The sequence below is a fragment of the Perna viridis genome, chromosome 14 (genome assembly GCF_037379345.1).
Source record: "Perna viridis isolate PV_CMFRI_1.1 ecotype Kerala chromosome 14, ASM3737934v1, whole genome shotgun sequence".
Classification (NCBI taxonomy): Eukaryota; Metazoa; Mollusca; class Bivalvia; order Mytilida; family Mytilidae; genus Perna; species Perna viridis.
The window spans coordinates 324560-343742 of NC_142458.1; the positions used below are offsets into that span (position 1 = coordinate 324560).

A 19183-nucleotide genomic window follows, 5' to 3' on the forward strand; every position below is an offset into this window, starting at 1 on the left:
ATGTATGAAAACGGTGATCGATCTTTCAAATGGATATGTTACATAAAATCAATTTTTGATGATATTGGATGTAGTGAAATTTGGAATATACAAGGGAATTTTTATTCGAAGTTTAAAATTGAGTTTCGTCTCGAGCCATACTTACTGAGACTCAAAAAATATCACAGAACAGTTATATGTAAACTTCGAACATGCAATATAAAATTTCCTATGGAAACAGGAAGATGGTACGGAACACCACAACATGAACGGGTCTGCACTTTGTGTCGAACAGTGCTGGGGGATGAGTTTCATTATGTTGCTTTGTGCAATCATGATCTTGTAACCGAACTTAGAAATAAGTATATTCCGAATGTTAATAAATTGTATGGAATGATAATGTATTGTAACACAAATGTATTGACTAACCTTTCTATCTTCATCGCAAAAGTTGCAAAACTTTTGTAGGCACACAGTAATCCCATATATACATATATTTTTTTAAATTGTATACTAGTACACATATTGTCACATTAATCCGTTAAACCTATATGAGAGTTTGACTTTCTTTTATAAACGTGTTGTAAAATACAAACCACGTGATATAATTTCCGGTGATGATAAGGCTAAATGTACTTTTGAATTTCAATACATTTGTGTGACAATGAATTAGTGTATTTTGTTTTTGTGTATTTAAAAATATTGTCTGTTGTCTACTCATTTCGTTTCCATAGTAAACTGTATATATATATTCGCTCCTGTTCCGTAGCATGAACTACGGCTGAGTGTTTTTCTGAATAAAGTTGTTGTTGTTGTTGTATCTTTGTATTGACAAGCCCAGTAGTACTATATTCTCGTACTGAATACTCTTGAGGGAAGTCAACTAGCTCGGTCTGGTGAACTACCAGCTTTTGTGCCATACAAACCAAGAAGAGATATTTACTTAGATGCCAAAGAACATCCATTCGGTCAGAAGGTCGCAGACTCCGAGAAGATGCCAGATTTTCATACAAAAAACAGCCCTTTTAAGGGCTACCTAATATATTTCAAAAAGATTCTTAAATTAAATAAAAACCAAAGTAAAAAAATGGGATAAAAAGGGTCCCCTTACTGTAGTTTTGTCCCTTCAAACTTATAAACTACATGTACCATACATGTATCATCTCCGAATTTCTGAGGGAAAAAACTGAAAGCCTTTTTATCAGTCAATGGAAGTATGTAAACTCGGAACTTACTATACTTGTAACTTTTCTTCATGTATAAACTACATATACATGTACAAGGTTGAAATTTGAGCCCGATGCATTAATATTAATGTGTCGATATGCACAGGCACATAATGTAATACTGACCGAATTGTGTATTATGCTTTTACTGCACGACTCATTTTCAAAGCACAAGCTTGGTACATGTGCTTGTTACAATCATACATGTATGTTAATGTAGGAGGAATAGGCCATATTCTGTAAAGAGCCTTATATTATTTGTTTACATTTTGTTTTGTTTCCATATTACCCAACAATACCGTTAAACAACTCATATACACGCAATCAGTGTGTATAGATCTTTTAGAGTTGTGAACACTGCTCACTTTCTGTCCCTTCCATTTTATTAGATCTCTAACTATCATCAATAAAAGCTAAGCCCTGCCCAAGTTCAAATGTATCTCAAAATATCCGCCTTTTGCATATAAAGTCTATCAAACTAGCTCGATTCATTATATATATGGGCCGTTATGAGGGAAAAAGCAACATACGTAGATACGTGTAACAGTGGTCAACGATGTACATGTACAACACTATAACGCTCCTGAAAACTTCACCTGAAACCTGCTATTGTTTTATCACGGCTTTGATTGTAAACATATTGTGTTTTGTTTTTTTCGTCGGTCCTGATCGCCATACAGTTAAGGAAGGAGTTAGCTGATGCACGGGGATGCGTGACCAGGTCAGTGAAGGAACTCTAATGTTATAGGAAAACGAAGCAAAAGACACATCAAGATGATGCGTGGTAAAATCCATGGTGCATCGGTAAAATCCGTGGAGAGACCAAACCAGCAGATTCCCAAACAGTGTCACTTTTTATGACAGAATCATCGAAATCTTTCAAAAAGATTCTTAAATTGATAGTTCTAATAAAACTCCTAAGGGGAGTATCCCCGCTTTATACAAGTTTCTAGTTACATGTATGTGCACTAGCACTGATAATTACAAAAGACCCCACATCCTAGTAAAAACTGTACCAGTTACATTTTTACATAGTGACCATCTAAGCAGTAATCATTTAAAACCTATTTCTCTCAAAGGAAATTTTAAAATAAGCATCGATTTAAAATTTCCTATTAGGAAAAAGTGTTTCCTTAAGGAGATATATGAAATTTAAATTTCGTTTGAGGAAATTCTATCACTTTAAATTTCCTTAAAGGAAAAACTAGGGAAGAACTTTTTCCTGAAGGAAAGTTATTGTGTACAAATTTCCTAAAGGAAATTTCATCTCGTTTAGTTTCCTGTGCGGAAATTTCCTAACTTGGAATTTCGTTAAAGGGAAAAAATAGGTCTTCAGAAAATGCACCATAACAAAATGTCTTTTGCAAAAATTCTATTTGTGGAAAATTCAAATGAAATTTTAGAGTAACAAGCTTCAAGAAGAAGTTTTATTTTAAGAAAGATGTTTAAATTTTTTACATTATGTATATCAATACTTTATATTTTTATGAGCTGAGCAGCAAATTTCAGAGTATTTTTTGTAGTATTTATACACTAAAACTCAAAGTTTACCTTTTCATTGAAATTTATTAGTTGTACTGGTTACATCAAAACAAGGAATCATTTTGATTTTGTTATAAGTGATCTGTCTATAAATGGATTTTACATATAAACTATAAATTCTAATAAGCATTCAAACAAATGTCCTGCTGGGTTTGATGGTTAGCAGGTTAATGACTGGGCTTGATCATTTTAGCTGGTGTGTCCTCTGAAATTGTTTAAGATAGAGCTGTAACAGTGGATGAGTGGAGATCAATCAGGTGATGGAATTAGCTTGGCCTTGGAAACACTGTATTTCAGGTAATTGGTTTGATCAATATCTGATGCTGGTTTGTGTCAGATGTTATAACACAGTCACCTGTTTACAACAAATTCCTGTAAAGTAATGAAGTCGTGGTTTTAAATTATTTGGAAGAGTGTAATTTTAAGACATGATTTGAATAATGATATGTTTAAGTCACTTGTTTTAGTTATAGATACAAATTACAATAAACAACTTTCTGGAATTTTCAGAATGTAATGGGAGCCTAAAACAACAAAACCAACAATTCAAAGTTCCATTTCCTTTTTATCTTAAAAGGCATACAGAGGGAATACATAAAAACTCTCTGTTCCTCATTACATTGCATCTCACAAAGTTTGATGAAACACAAAACATGACTTCAGGATATTCAATGAAAGTAATATAAATTCAAAAACTGATGAACACTAATACATGTATTCAAACTGATAAACACTAATACATGTATTCAAACAGCAATAATTCTGCGTAAAAATGTTCTGTTAGATTTGCTTTCTCTCTTCAAAGTACTAGTACTATTTTGGTTTGTCAAATGATTAAAATAAATGCATGAAACACCAGAACAACTGCAAGAAGCCTTGAACAAGTTTATAAACTATTGGGAGACATGGAAGATGAAAGTTAATGTTAACAAAACTAAGATAGTTATTTTCTCAAAAGGAAGAACAAATTATCCAAATTTCTACTACAACGGAGGTCAAATCAAAGTATTAAACAACTTTAATTATTTAGGAATCACCTTTAGTAAATTTGGCAGTTTTAAACAATGCAAACAGCAACTCAAGGACAAAGCAACTTGTGCTATGTATGAAGTTCTAATTCTAATGGAAGTCTAAATTCAGGTCCATAATCAGCTTTTTGGCACTTCTTTTTCTTCTTGGTCAGCTTCAACCCATGAAACATGCTTCCTTTCTCGTCTCTGTAGAATAAAACAAGTAAAAATCTTTATGCAAACAAAATATATAAAATATTTTACAATATCATTTTATTTGTAATTAAAGTGATCGTATTTTTTCTTACTTGATATATGTTCATTTCTAATATCAACAGCTGAAATTACTTGCAATCAGACATCTAAAAGATAACATGAACAGACAGACACGCAGATAAAGTGCTTTCTAGATAAGTTGGTGGCAGCACTTTTGATTTATTGTGCAAAGTATGAAGAACAGATGGACGGACACCAGTATGCCATAATATGTCCCTTCTCAAAAAGCATTAGCTATCAAGTTTGCATATACTGAATTAGTCATTCACCATAGAGGCAAGCAGGTGGCTGGTCCCTGAAATGGTGAAAAACAATTCTGCATGATAATACATATGGTACATTTAAATTTAGTTGAATTAATTTTCATTGCAAGCATCCTTAAAGCAGTTAACATTTCAAAATATCCATAGAAACAAGATGGTGGATAAACAATACATTCAATGAAAAATTCTAGTAGGAAAAATAATTTTTTTTCAATCTCGGAGGTAAGAACGAAAAATAATTGTAAGGAAATCGTAGTACAGAACGACATGAATAAAATGGCAAGTTTTTGAAAGGAACTGTCGAGTAATTACAAAAATAAACTAAAAAAACCGCAAACAATCTAAGCTGACTTGGAGTACTCGGGGATGAATGATACAAACCTGTTTCTATTTTGGAAAGAACGAGTTTAAAATATTAATTGCATCCAAGATTTTGAATGCAGTGAAAGTTCTTATCCTCGCGTGCTTATTTGAAGTTATTCTCATGCGAAGAGTTGGTACCAGTATCGTATTGCATATCCCTGAGCGGGTGTACGTCAAAACATGGATGCCATAAAAATATAGTGCATTTTCTTTTTGCCTCTCTACAAACTAATGTTTTGTCAAAAGACATGAACAATGACTTAAAAAATAGAGCAAACATCACACTGTAAGATGAAGAACTTTTTTAAAAGAAAATCTAACATAATATCATAAAAATGTTCCACTGAAAAGGTTGGTTTGGTGAGTGCAAAACGAAAGTGAAAGTAGGGAAAATGGCTATTTATAGTTCAAGACTACTTTTCTGTCCAATCTTCGTAGACTCACCCTATTTTCTTTGCGGGAAATTATTTTTTCACATGTTCTTAGAAATGCTACATAAGTGAAAGTTTTATTGAATCAATTTACATATTTTTTTAAAAATCCTAAAAATATGCACTTCACTATAGAAGTCTATGGGAAAATTAATACGATACTGAGACCAGTTTCTCAATGAGTTTGGAAATACAGGGGAAAGAAACGAATTATGGCGTAATGTGACAAGTTATGATTTGACCACGGACCAAAAGGTAACAACACATGGAAACGTTCTATCGTGCACCACATTTCACACTCCTAGTATTTTAATCGAAAGTACATTTTTTTATCAGGCTTTCTGAGAATCAGACAGCACGTCAAAAAAACAACCCAATTTAATTTTACTTCTTGTTTAGAAACAGTTACTGATCACATAACCAGTCTTAGTTTTTTATTTGTTTGTTGCGCTCAGTAGAGAAAAAGTATGTACAAAAATGTAGATTGTAAATGAAATTTGCACAGAAGCATCGTTTGTTTGGTAGGTTTTTCTTCACCGTGAATTACTTTTTATCCAACATGAACCACTTCTCCATTAGCAGTGTCTGAATTTTATGTTGACTGGTACTCAACATTTGATCTAAACGGAACCTTTCAGGGCTGTCCTAAGTGTTATTTGTAGAACTTTGTTGTTGAATTTGTACCAAGTCTGCAAAAATATTTAACAAAACGGACTTGTTACAAAAAATGCCTTACTAGATGTAAACTAAGATAATCATCACATTCCTTGTTTATTGAAACTGGGGGTTACTATGGTATAGAGATGTCAAATAGATAGTGTGCTTTGTGCGCAATGAAAAGTGTCGAGGATGAATTTCATTTTGTATCGAGTTGTGACGCCAGTATGTCTAGCCTTATTATTTTAGAAGCCCCTCTTCTTTCAAAATATAGTACATGCATATATTTCAAAATCACTGGAAATTTCAAGGTGATGCGTAATTTATGTAGGTTCCTATTCCATGCATTTTACAATCTTAACTTATAAATACTTTAATTATGATTGTGTATTTGCAATTGTAACGTGTATATCTTCTGTTCAGTTGTTAGAATACTTGAATATGTACTGTTGTTTGTTGTAACATTGTACTGGTGAGCATGATTGCCTTACTTAACTTATACAGAAATTGATTTTAATTGATCTTTACAATTAACTTAAAAAATCAAAATCTGCAGTCAAAATGTATACGTAAAACTCAAATTTTCGTTTATTACGAGAAAATGACTACAGGTATTAAGGTTACAGACCACCAATTCAACCAATGAGCATTTGGAACGTACGCAAAAATAGTCCTACGCAGAAATTACCCCTGTTCCTCATAGTGCTGTGAAAAACGTTCTCATCTCATTTAAAAAAATTAAACAGTTTCTGAAAGGAAAAACATTTCTGTGTATTTTATAGGTGCATTTTGCTTCTTGTGATGTGAAGCCTAATCTCCATAATAATTTCTAAATATACTCCTATCTTGTGAAAACGCTGGGATTTCCCATGCTATTTATAGACACTTCACTTCCAGTGAACAGTACTGCACTGCAAGTCTGCTAACCCCACATGCCATTCTGAGGATTGTGAGCTGACATATGTAGAATCATGCTGATATATAGTCCTCTGCAGGTTAAAGTTAAGGTAAAGTCCAGAGAAGCCATTGAATATTGTGAAATTAGCATAGAAGCCTATGGGAAGTGGAATTAGTGGTTTCTAGCCTTAACAGCTCGATATTCCGTTTTACTGTTAATTAAGTACAATATACAGGAAGTGGTCGGTTTAGCTGGGGGCACTTATAATCTAGGTAACAAATACATCCCGTAATATGGCTTCGTACGTGTTTCGTGTGGCAGATCAAGAGATTTACAAAATAGGAGCTGACATAGGACTCTAAATTTACCCCAAAAAATTATGAAAATGATGCATTCTATTCACTTTTGTCGAAGCAACTATTTGTTTGATTATTTCTTATGCACAAATGTCACATTAAAAAATCAATTGATAAGGGGACCAAGGACAGCCACGATGACCATTGCAATGGTTGCAAACTTTCCGGTTGTACTTTGATAATACCATTTAAATTTTATGCAGACTTTTCATTTTGACTCTTGTATAGAGTTTATCACTTCGATACCTTTGTTAATAACCATTCATTTGGTATGGACAAATATTCATGTATGCCTCTCACCTTCTGTTTTACGGTAATATCCTACACATGGCACAGAAAGCTCGATACTCGCCCAATAAATAAACTAAACTGTTGAATAGGCTTATTCGTAATGGATATAATGTTATGATATTCTTGTCAGATCTTTAAGGATGACATTGTTTTTGGTTTTTCATTGATTCGCTCATGGAGTATTTAAATAGAAATTGGACCACTATAGGAGAGTTCGCCAATCTCATTAGTGATGTCATATTCACTAATTTTCATATCATTAAGTGTCAAATTGGTTGGCAAATGAACAACGAAATTAGCAAATTCATGATTAGAATCCCAATTTTCAAAACTTTATCACTTTGTTATTTTATATCCAATTTTGGTTCCGTAAAATGTTTCATTTAAATCAAATAATTTATATTTTGTGTGTAAATTTTTTACTCTTTTACTTAAAAAATAAATTTGAAATGATATTTATATGTAAACCTCTATTATCATTAAAATTATTCTAAATTTTTTATGCTCACATAGTCTAATTACTGAATATTTATTTTACAATTCTGTGGATAAAAAGAGTATTATTGGCAATGTAGAGAACCAACAGAATTTTTCAATTATCTTAAAGGACGAAAACGTTATGATGATGTAAAGTTGATGACCCATGCCACTCTAGAGATTTTTTGCCAACCAAATCCAAATCACGAAGAACTCTCCTATATTTCAAAACAGTTTTTGGCATGACATGGGTTGTGTCCTTACTGTATGACGTGTGAATCACCGTGGCTCAGCTGCGCATGGGAAGAATTGAAATTGATTTTACATATGATAGGGACATCCAGACTTGGGACCGGCGAGTTATCCGGGCAGAGTTAATGTTCATTTAAAAGATTTTTCAATACTAGATCCGATACAAGGTAAATCTATTTAAGTGTAGATTACATCTTTTTGGCATTTTTTGGATATATATATTCTTAACTTCTATTTTATTTTCATATTTTTATGAAATATTTGATATCACTACCTTTTACAGATAAACTAACACAATCAATGCCAGTCTTTTTAAGCACAATTCAACCACGGGGAAATATGTTGGGACAATTAAACTAGTTTTTATCCATTTGGCGCAAAAGTTGAATCGTAAAACGCGCAATGTACACTTTCCTTGAACTTCAAAGTGTAGACACTTGGTAACCAATATGAACTGTACAAATAGTATGTTCAGTGTACACCAGGTATAGATTGTACATATAGATTCCACCGTATAGTGTTTCGAAAAGTAGAATGGGTGAATCTAATTAAACGTATGTACAATACAGTTTAATGCATATCATATAAATTATAGCTATCACCAGAGGTATGACAAACTTTAGAGCTTCAGTTTCCCTACATGTATGTAGGCTATTTTGAAAGTATACAATTAAGGATTTTTACTGTAATGTTGGAATATACTAGTATACCTTTGTCATCATCTCATCTGTAAAAGCTTCTTGTATATAACAGGAACGCACTTTTGTACACAATATACACACGGATGATCAGAACTGTAAGGGAACGAACATCTTGCATACTGCAATATTGGACAGGTAAATCCTGTCATCTGTTGAGTCACCTGTTCTGTCTGAGCCATAAAACAATTATTTTTTTTAAAAATTACCTAAGGGCGATTCTATTCGTCATCTGGCCTGTGTAGTGTCGTACGTAAACTTTAGTGGGTTCTAAAAGGGGTGGGGGTCTAGAAAAAAGGGGTATGTCATAGTATAATATTCCCTCATTTTCACCAAAATATTGCATGAAATTATCCACATTAATCCAATTATATCATTTTTAATACTTCTTTTTTGGATATAACACCAAAGGATTTTGATAGGCTATTATAAAAGTCCTTGTATATAATTATATTTACTGAAAGGATCTGCTTACTAGTGAATGATTTTTTTCTTTTAATATATGTAAGGTTTTTATAATTTTACTAGCGAATTAAAACCGTACATGTAACAGGGAGTTATAATGAATTACAGGTCTATGCGTGTAACTGTCACCAATGATTTTACAGTACATGCTTTAATTTACATTGCAAAACCGAATTACTGCAGCCCGTGAAAGAGGTTCGCTTGCATGGAAGTTATTTTCTGATATGGCACCATCCTATGGACGAACGAAAATGCCAGCATCTTAGTAGTCTGGGTATTAAAATGTACACGTACTATGTTTAATCAAGAAAGTGCAGTTTCATTCGTTAGCCCAATGATTTATATTTTATATAGCATTTACCTAAATTTAACTCTTTCGCTAGCTATGAAATAACTTTTTGTACAACTATTTACTACGTTACTGGAATGCTCATCTTATGCGTTCCTGCATCGATAAAACAACAAGTGTTATACGAAAGGATAATTACAGAGAAAACCTCGGATATGTATTGTCAGTCAGTGGCGAAATCACGCATGACACAAGACGCTTTTGTATACGGTTCATTCCCCGCTATGACCTCGTCCAAGCAGCAAGATAAGTGTTGATGCTGCAGTCGTTCAGAAACTAACGAATTCAATACAGCAATAAATGCATACGTCAAGTTCCGACTACAGTAAGTTAGGAGTTGCACTGCTCCAGAAAATCTGCATGATTTGCTCTGACTACTCTGCTCCTAAAACAGTCTCCTCCTGTCCACAGTCACAGGTTAGGAACTACAGCTGAATTCTCGTGCGGTGTTTACTTATTATAAAATTAGATTTTTTTTTAGTATTTCATTTGAAGGGGGAATATTTATTGTATCTGAAGAATCTTTTTTGAATTAGGTTCACTGTAATTGTAATATTTAATGATTAAAGTTACCCGGATGAAAATTTTTGCTTCGCAAGTGTAATATTTTTATTCATATTTAACCATCAAGCAAAATCAATATTTCTATTTGAAAATATGTCTTGTTAATTAATGGGGAGTTTTTTTCAGCTATACTTATTTAGCGAAAAAGTGAACACCCAGCCGTTTTTACAAATTTCTGGATCTGCCCAGCATATAGCTACTTATCTGTCAAAGAAGAATTAAAGTATTTGTAATCAATTCAACCTCATTTGAACATTAATTACAAGAATAAGTCACAAGTTTTAAGTCAGTAGAATAGACTTACAATTTGTTTACTTATAGTACAAAACGGGCACTACCTGACAATCCTGCAAAAAGTTTTAACTGGATTTGTTGCTTAGTATGTGTTCCTAATGCATGTTAGTTCTGAAAAGTTCTTAAATAGAACTTAAAATAAGATATGCTGTGTGCAAAGATTGAAATATGCTGATTGGCATTTGTCTTTATTTTTTTTTTACCAACAGAAATTTTTCAACAGAACAATATATAAACTCAATCTTTAACTCAATCTTTACACATATGGCTGGCATTTTAACACTTGTACAAACTAAATTTGTCTAGCTATATTTTTATTTTTTCAGAACTTTAAGTGAAGACTTGTATTTAAAAGAGAGACACTTACACATTTCTTAGAGAAGAATATTGACCAATTAAAAAGGGCGATTATCATTTGACACATTTACTGTAGCAGTAAGTACTTATACATGCAATACTCAGTGATTATTAAATAATTAAACATTTTTTTTCATCCACAGGTATGCATTTTTTAACATAATCTTGATGACATTTCCAATAGGCTGAAACAGTTTTGCTTTGAATACACAGGAAGCTTTCATGACGAGCATTTTAATAGAAAGCACACTTAGTAGTGGAGATGTTTGATTTTGTTTTTCGTTTCACAGACTATCAGAAACTTTCACGCATACTGTTTGAATGATTAAAAAGTCATCTAATTTTTTATATTATTAAAATTGGAAAGTTAGGCTTTATGTAAAGATATAATATATGCACTAGACCCATAAAGGGAGATAATTAAACTGATTGGTTTTTAATGTGAAAACCTTGTTAGCACAGCTTCTCCAAAACCACTCAAGGTATTTAAAAAAAAATATGTGAAGAAATGCATCAATAGAGATTCAATGCAGTACTTTTAGCTTTGTATATTGTAGGGACAACCTGATAATACCAGATGACTATTAATACATTGACCAACCTGATGGATTGGGTTTGGATCCTGTAGTGAGAGCAACATGTGATAACTTGTAATTACAGGTATTCTTATATATACATGGTAAAGCATTAGTTGTACATGATTTTGATGTTTTTTTTAGGTAATCAGTTTACTTCAAATTGTTATTAATGCTATGCACTCTGTTAGTTAATTGAGCACAAGAAGCATATTACTTGTAGTTAGTTTTTCAAGTTAGCACATTAAGTTCTGTCTTTATACATGAATGAGTTCCATATAAATCAGAATATATTAATAAGTTATAAATATTTGTAAGAAACCTTTAAGAGTTGAAGACCTACAGATTATGCTTTGCATGGCGTTGAAAGTTGTCTGCTGAAACTGACCAATCACCCTCATAGTAATTAGTCAGCCAGTAACACAAATCATGTGTACACTAGGTTGTTACTTTATTATCTATCATGGTAGGTTTTTGATAATTGGCATGTTGTTAAGCATTTTTAAGATGCATAGCCTTTTACATGCTCTAGGGTTAATTACCATTGACCTTTACATCACATTTTTGTGCTTTGTTTGCATTTTTTTTTATTATTATTTTAGTTCTTAACTGTTTTTTAGGTATCATTATTGGTTGGGATTCTATGATCAGAATAGGTACTGGTATACAGCAAGAAATTCCTGCAAAATTTTAGGAGAATTTATTTTCACATTATATTTAAGAGCAACACTATCATGATCAGATCATCACTACAAAGTGTGCAGTACATAACATGAGCTTTTACTATTATTACCATCAAATGAGAAATTGAGAATCTTCTTGGTGATACTGGAGTACAGTTGTAAAGAAATCATCATTGCTACCTAAATATGATATATGTACATACATGTACTTGAGACTGCTAATATTATTCCCACTGAAGCTAAAGTGTTGACATTCAAGGAATAGTTTATATGTATCAGCCTCATTCCCAGAAGGGTAAAACTTGACGAAACTATAGGGGTTTAGACATAAGCAACAAACATGTAAATTTGGAAATAGGAATGTAGTTACACGTTTATTCATGAGAAGAAATCAATTCATTTTATTCAAAACCCCACCATTGCAAAAAAGGTTTTAATTTTTTTGAATAATCATTAATAAATGTCTGCCGATTCAGGAAAAACTTTGAACTTACATTATTGTACCTTACTATGGTTTGATGTGCTGTAATGTGTATCAAGCATTCATTTTCTGTTAAAGTAATTTTATATCTGTTTACATTCATGACAATATTAGGTGTTTTTATTAAGTTTATGTTAGCCAGATTGGAATAGTTTATATGAACTGTGGTTCTTGCCCATGATATAAGGTTCAAAATGATGAGTTAGACTTTGATTCAGACATTTAATTCCTGTCAAATTGCATGGGCATCTATTTCATATCCTTAGAAATTATGAAAGAAGGTTTAGGCGTTAATTTGCTCATTTTTGCCAAAAGTTTACACAAAATCAACCCAATTTTTACACAAAAGGGGTATGTATTAAATGAAGTTGATTTTGCATTTTAACACTTTTTGTTTAAGAATGGACATAAAATGTAAAAAAAAATACAGATACTTTTGTGTTGAATGTGGATATGGTTATGAAATGTTATGAAAGACTAACCTTTTTGTAGTTTATAGTTTGTATATCAGTACTTTGAAGTTCAGTAAGTTGAATAATTTAATACATAAAAACATGCATATTCCTTATAAAATTTAATAAAATAATAAATATACTTCCTAAATGTGAGAAGCATTGGTATTACTTGCTTATAAATAATAGAGATGTAAAATTATTTAAATTCTATAGCTTCATTCAATTTACACATACATTTGTACTTTCTGGTATCTTATTATAATATCTCTTCATACACATGTACCCATTTTTACATGTTTATAGCTGTATTGATTTACAAACAAAAAATCCTATGGGTAAAAAAAATCCCATGGGACAAAAATAATCCCATGGGAGGGAAAAAATCCCATGGGATTCTATGAAAATCCCATAGGATAATTAAGAATCCCATGGGATAAAAAAATCCCATGATTTTTAAATTGAAACTTTAAGTTTATTTTATCAAAAATTGTAAAATAAAATGCATTTCATTAGATCCCATGCAAATCTGCATCCAATGGTTACTCACATGACATGGTAGGTTGAAGAAAAAGCAGTGCAAGATTTGCAATTCAGTGTTTTGCAAATTTAAATTGTCTTGTGTTTATTACTATATGGATATGAAATATGGGGATTTGAAAATATTGACATTTTGGAAAGAGTACAATTAAAATTTTATAAGATCCTCTTACACCTAAAATCATCGACTCAGAATGATGTGATTTATGGAGAATTGGGTTGTTTTTCGTTATACATAGACATACAAACCAAAATGATGTCGTTTTGGACAAAACTGATAAAAGGAAAAGAAAAGAAAATTGCTTCAATTATATTTAAATACCTATTTAGATTAACACAAATATCTACATTTAGATCCCGACTTCTAGACAAGATGAAAAATATTCTTGATATTTGTGGATTTTCGTATCTTTGGACTTTTCAAAATACAACTAATATAAAACACGTAATAAAACAAAGACTAGAGGACCAGTATAAGCAGAAATGGGCAGGAAACATCAACAATTCACCAAAAACTATTAACTATCGGTTATTCAAGAATTCACATAACTACGAACAATATTTTAACATACTAAATGACAAAGATTTATTACATTTTCGAAGTTTAGGACAACGAACCACAAACTATCAATAGAAAGCAGCAGATGGCAAAATATAGAGCGTAATCAAGGAACATGCCCTGTATGCAGAGGCCATTGGTGATGAATACCATTACCTGATGGAATGTCCAAATTTTCGAAACGATAGAAAGCTTTACATTGATAAAGAAATCATATCTAACTGTAATATTTTAAAATTAAGTGCTGTTATGAATAAACAACAGCAATTCAAACTAAGAAAATTGTGCAAATTCATTAGAATTATAAATGACACTCTGGATTCTCTCTAGCCTCTAAAAACTATGATTGTATTTCCCTCCGCAACTGCACAACTTTGTATTACATTGGTTTTATCAGAATAAATTATATATATAGAAGTTATCTCCCTTATGTCAAAGTTCATAATGCTAGAAAGACTTCTCACTGCAAACTACAGGCCTTGATATTGAGAAAACAGTAAGAAATAAGTGCATACATACAGCATATGAAATGAACCTCTCGATAAGCCCTACATTTTGAGACAAAATTTCAACGGTCAGACCGTCTGTTCAAATGTTATGACAATTTAAATGATTTGAAGAATCTGGTTTGTGACCTTGCCCTTGTAAGTTTTTTTTTAAGGTCGGGTAATCCTAAGATGTATGGTGGTAGTTTCATGTCTCTAGGACTTCCGGTTCTGGAGTTTGTTATTGCATCATATTTTAATAATCATTGGGCTCAAAATGGGCTCCAATATTGCCCAAATTATTTTGTAATTTTGTTGTATATGTTCTGGAAATTATCATGCAGTTTTCTGATTTGACACATCTTGTCTAGTTTTAGATCTATTGAAATTTTAAGTTTTAAGAGCGGGGGGTACATATTTTAAAATCCACAGCAGACACACAAATGGTCATTCTACAGAATGAAAGATCTGCACAAGTACAACTGTTTCATAAAATACCAAGAACCAATATAAAAAACCAATGATACTACAACAACTTCAAATTTTCATATTTTCCAATGGTTTCATATATTTCATCAATACCTATTTATTGATTTGATATTGCATCATTTTTTCAACTTTGTCAAAGGGGGTCATGTGACATATCATTTTGAAAGTCTAAATGAGCACATATCGAAAATGAAAGTTTCAACCATGGTAAGTAATACATGTTAAAATAGTAGGGTCATTAAGTGCAAAAATTTAAAGTTCTTAGAGGGTAAGGTTGTTGCATATCAAATGAAAGGTCTTAAAGCTACATCTGAAATATCAATGTTTTGTCTCGAAATAAATGACTTGGTGAGGTCATAATGTGTACATCTCAAATTTCAATTTATTTATATAGAAAAAGAACCCAGTTGGGGTTAATGAGTGCAAAATTCAAAAGTTCTCAGAAAGTAGGGTTGTTGTATATCTAATGAAAGGTTGTCGAGTTGACATTACAAAAGTCATGATGGGAACATCGACAATTGCATTTGACAAGGTCACCAAGTGCAAAAAGTCAAACTGTTGTAGATGTTTTAATGTGTATTTTACAAAGAGAAAGTATTCAAAGGAAAGACCTTTCAATTGTTTAACAAACAATTGACATACTAGTTTTTGTTGTTTTGTTAATCTTTTAATGTTAAATTGATAAATTAAGTCGAAAAGGGATGTTTTTTCGGGCCAATTAGCTGTTTTTCCCCAACAACATTGATATACTTCTATTAAAGCCATGTTCCCCACTAAAACCACTCATTGTCTATAAGATTGTAAATTTGTTAAAATATTATATTGGTTGAACAGAATGAATGCTTTTAGTTTTGTTAGAAAAAATCTCTCTTTATGTTGTACTTATTATAAAACTGAGCTTCTAGAATGTACACAAAAATGGTGCTCAAGACTAAACAATTTTTTGTGCATTTGTGTAATATCACTGTGGAAAAAGTCAAATCTACAATAGTGAACCTATTTTAAGACGTAAATTACACTTTCTTTACTTGTATAGCATAATTAAAGGTGCATTAGCTGCCAAATTTGTCCAGTTTTGATTCTTAGAACTGAATTTTGTTGATTCAATGAAATAAGTTAGTAGTAATGCAATTGAAGCAATAAATGTTAATAATACCTACAAAATATGGTGAAAACAACATTTTTAATATCAGAGAAGATCGATAGCTCTGATCTCATTATTTTTGGCCATTACTTACTAAGATCGCCAACAAGACATTCACCTGGGTTAAAAATACTTTAACATTTGTAAAAAAAATAACAATAAGGGATACACAGGTAAGCATGTGTCATGTTTTCATTTCATTTTATCTACTTCTTGATTAGTTTTCAAATAAAAAATGACCATATTTGAGCCACATTATGTCACAATAGGTAAATTTCAAAAGGATCCTTGCGTTATATATTCAAACTTTTTTCTTTTACTGCTTGAGTCCGTCGGTCTTCCTTACCATTGAAAAACCACTTTAACTTTGCAATCAGATTTGTTATGAGAGAGGCAACTCTTACAGCACATGCGCGGATTAAGGTCACACGAAGTCACATGAATACAGATTTTTTGTCTTGCAAGACAATAAATATATAGACACCTATTCCATGTATTTAATGCATTTTATTTGTGGATATCAAATGAAGTTATACAGGAAAAGTACAGTTTAGTAGAAATAATTCAAAGTTAAGGTATATTTCAACAGAAACAAAAATTTACGAAAATGACAGCTAATGCAGCTTTAATGGCCACTGCAATGTACTGAATTTAATTTTTTTTTAGTTTTGCTAGTTCTATAGCATAAAACCACGCATTTTATGTTTATCTTTCATGTTTTCATCGGATATTTTCATTTTTTGTTTATAGTTTGTTTGTTTGTTTGTTTGTTGGGGTTTAACGTCCGAGCAGTAATATTTCAGCTATATTCAGACGATGAACATGAAATGATGAAATGGAAAAGGGGTGGGACACAAGGAAATGGGGTCGACAAATTTTGATTGCCAATGAAAATGGGGAGAGGTGGGTAGCGTCGGGCAATTTAGCCTCCTGTGGCGTAGCCCGATGGTTCCTACTCCGGGAATACCACAGTAGGGTTCTTTAACGTGCGAGGAACGTGGCATCTTTCCCAACACGGTGCACCACTATGGTTTGGGTCAGGTTTTCCGTATTATAGCCTGACAACCCCAGCATGTAACACGCCAGGGGTACCCCATTCCACCACCTGGGGCACACATCCCAGTTGCTCTGTGGGCAGAGCGCCCTAGCCCCCGGCTAGGGTTCTGAGCACTATTTAGTCGCCTTTTACGACAAGCTTAGCGCTGCTGCAGGCCTATTCTTGTAAAAAAACATGAAAGATAAACATAAAATGCAATGTTTTATATTATAGAACTACAGTTTTGCATGAAGACCTATTTTTTTTAAAGAAATGTAGGGGAATTTCTGTTTTATTTTTAGCTCACTGACTACGGCACTTCAAGGTTGTAAACCTTCTATGATATTTTACAGAGTTAGTTAGTTAGTTATTTTACAGCATATTGATACATACATATGTGAATTTACTTCGTTTTGCAGAAAAAAAGATGCTCCATGGACCCTAAATAGCTCACCTAGTTATTTTTTTTTTCAAGGACAACAACTCTAACAAGGAGCTGTCCAACAATTTTCACTCAATGAACACTTTGGTAGGACTTATCAATTGAAAGTTTCATTCTATCTATTATAGTTTTCAAAATATTGGCTGAAAACTGCTAAAGACATATTCTTTTGTCTTTCAAGGGCACAAAATTTAACAAGGAGTCATGCAACAAGTTTGATCCCCACAAACATTTGTAGGTCGTGTCATAAGGATCATTTAAACAATTTAAAGTTTTATTTCATCTATCGTAGTTTTCAAGATATTGGCTAAAATTTGTAAAAAAAATCATTTTTCACCTTTCAAGTGCAATAACTCTAACAAGGAAACGTTTTCTCCCTGGATACTTTAGTAAGCCTTATAATAAGGATCATTTCAGCAATAAAAAGAATTTGGCAAACCCTAACGGTTTTGGGGATATATGCAAAAAAAATATTGTCTGACCTCTATGTACTATTATTAGTAACGGCGGCCATGTTTTTCGACGAAACAAGAATCCCAATTTCGGTTCTATGGAGAATACCACAAGAAACATTCATACCAAGTTTGGTTCTAATTGGTTGAGTAGTTTCAGAGGAGAAGAGTTTTGTATAATTGTAAACGACGACGGACGGCGACGGACGCCAAGTGATGGCAATAGTTCACATGGTCTTTGGACAGGTGAGCCAAAATTTTTTTTGTCTCAACGAGGTATAAAAAGTAGCCAAAAATACTAAAAAAGTATTGTTTTGAATTGAGCAGATATGTTGAGTAAATCATTATCTTAATTATGAATGTATAAAATATGAGTTTCACAATGTCGGTATGCTATGAATGAAAATTATGTTTGATACTGGGACCAGTTTTCTAGGGGTAGGGGTAATATTTTTAACATTTTTTGAAAATTCTTTCTTGAAAATTAATTTTGGTGGTTTATTAATGTAGAAAATTAAATTTATTCACGCAATAACTTGTAGAGTCGAATGTTTATGGAATTAAAAAATATGTTCTGACTACGAAAATCGTCACAAGTCATCAAAAGAGTCCCAGGTGTATCAATTGTGATGATATTGAACGTAAATAACAAATAAGCTATTTTTTTACAATAAAATAAATACTCTAGGGTGACTGGATAGACTACCCAAGTGTATTTCGTTCAGCATTTTTCTAATAGGCGTTGTGACGTCTATTTTGCCTTTTACGGACTGATTTGAAGTTTACACCGGATCGAAAAGTTCCGGGGTCACACGTCATCATGGAATTTTTGTCCACATCACGTAAAGAAGAAACCACATCACGTAAAGAAGAAATCACTGCACGTAAAGAAAAGAAAATGCACATAAAGTATTTAGAGATCGACATAACGTAAAGATGAAACGACCTCACGTTATAAGAAAACCACTGCGCGTAAAGATAAATCCACATAATATAAATATATGTTGACATAACGTAATCATAAAACGACAGAATGTAAAGACGAAATGGCAGAACGTAAAGACAAAACGACATAATGTAAAGATGTTCCTACATAA

The 19183-nt window shown here is 32.2% G+C and overlaps 2 long non-coding RNA genes across 2 annotated transcripts in view; one reads left to right on the forward strand and one right to left on the reverse strand.

Annotated features, from left to right (window-relative positions):
• Nucleotides 1–700, reverse strand: part of LOC148597649 (uncharacterized) — a 79509-nt gene extending 78809 nt beyond the window's left edge. The window contains exon 1 of the long non-coding RNA XR_015918732.1: nucleotides 409–700. This is a non-coding gene — a long non-coding RNA (uncharacterized LOC148597649). The remainder of the gene's footprint in view (nucleotides 1–408) is intronic.
• A 9072-nt stretch (nucleotides 701–9772) lies between these two features.
• Nucleotides 9773–12268, forward strand: LOC148597650 (uncharacterized). Its single transcript, XR_015918603.1, has 4 exons — nucleotides 9773–9858; nucleotides 10718–10826; nucleotides 11306–11408; nucleotides 11944–12268. It is a non-coding gene; the product is annotated as an uncharacterized LOC148597650 (long non-coding RNA).
• The last annotated feature ends 6915 nt before the right edge of the window (nucleotides 12269–19183 follow it).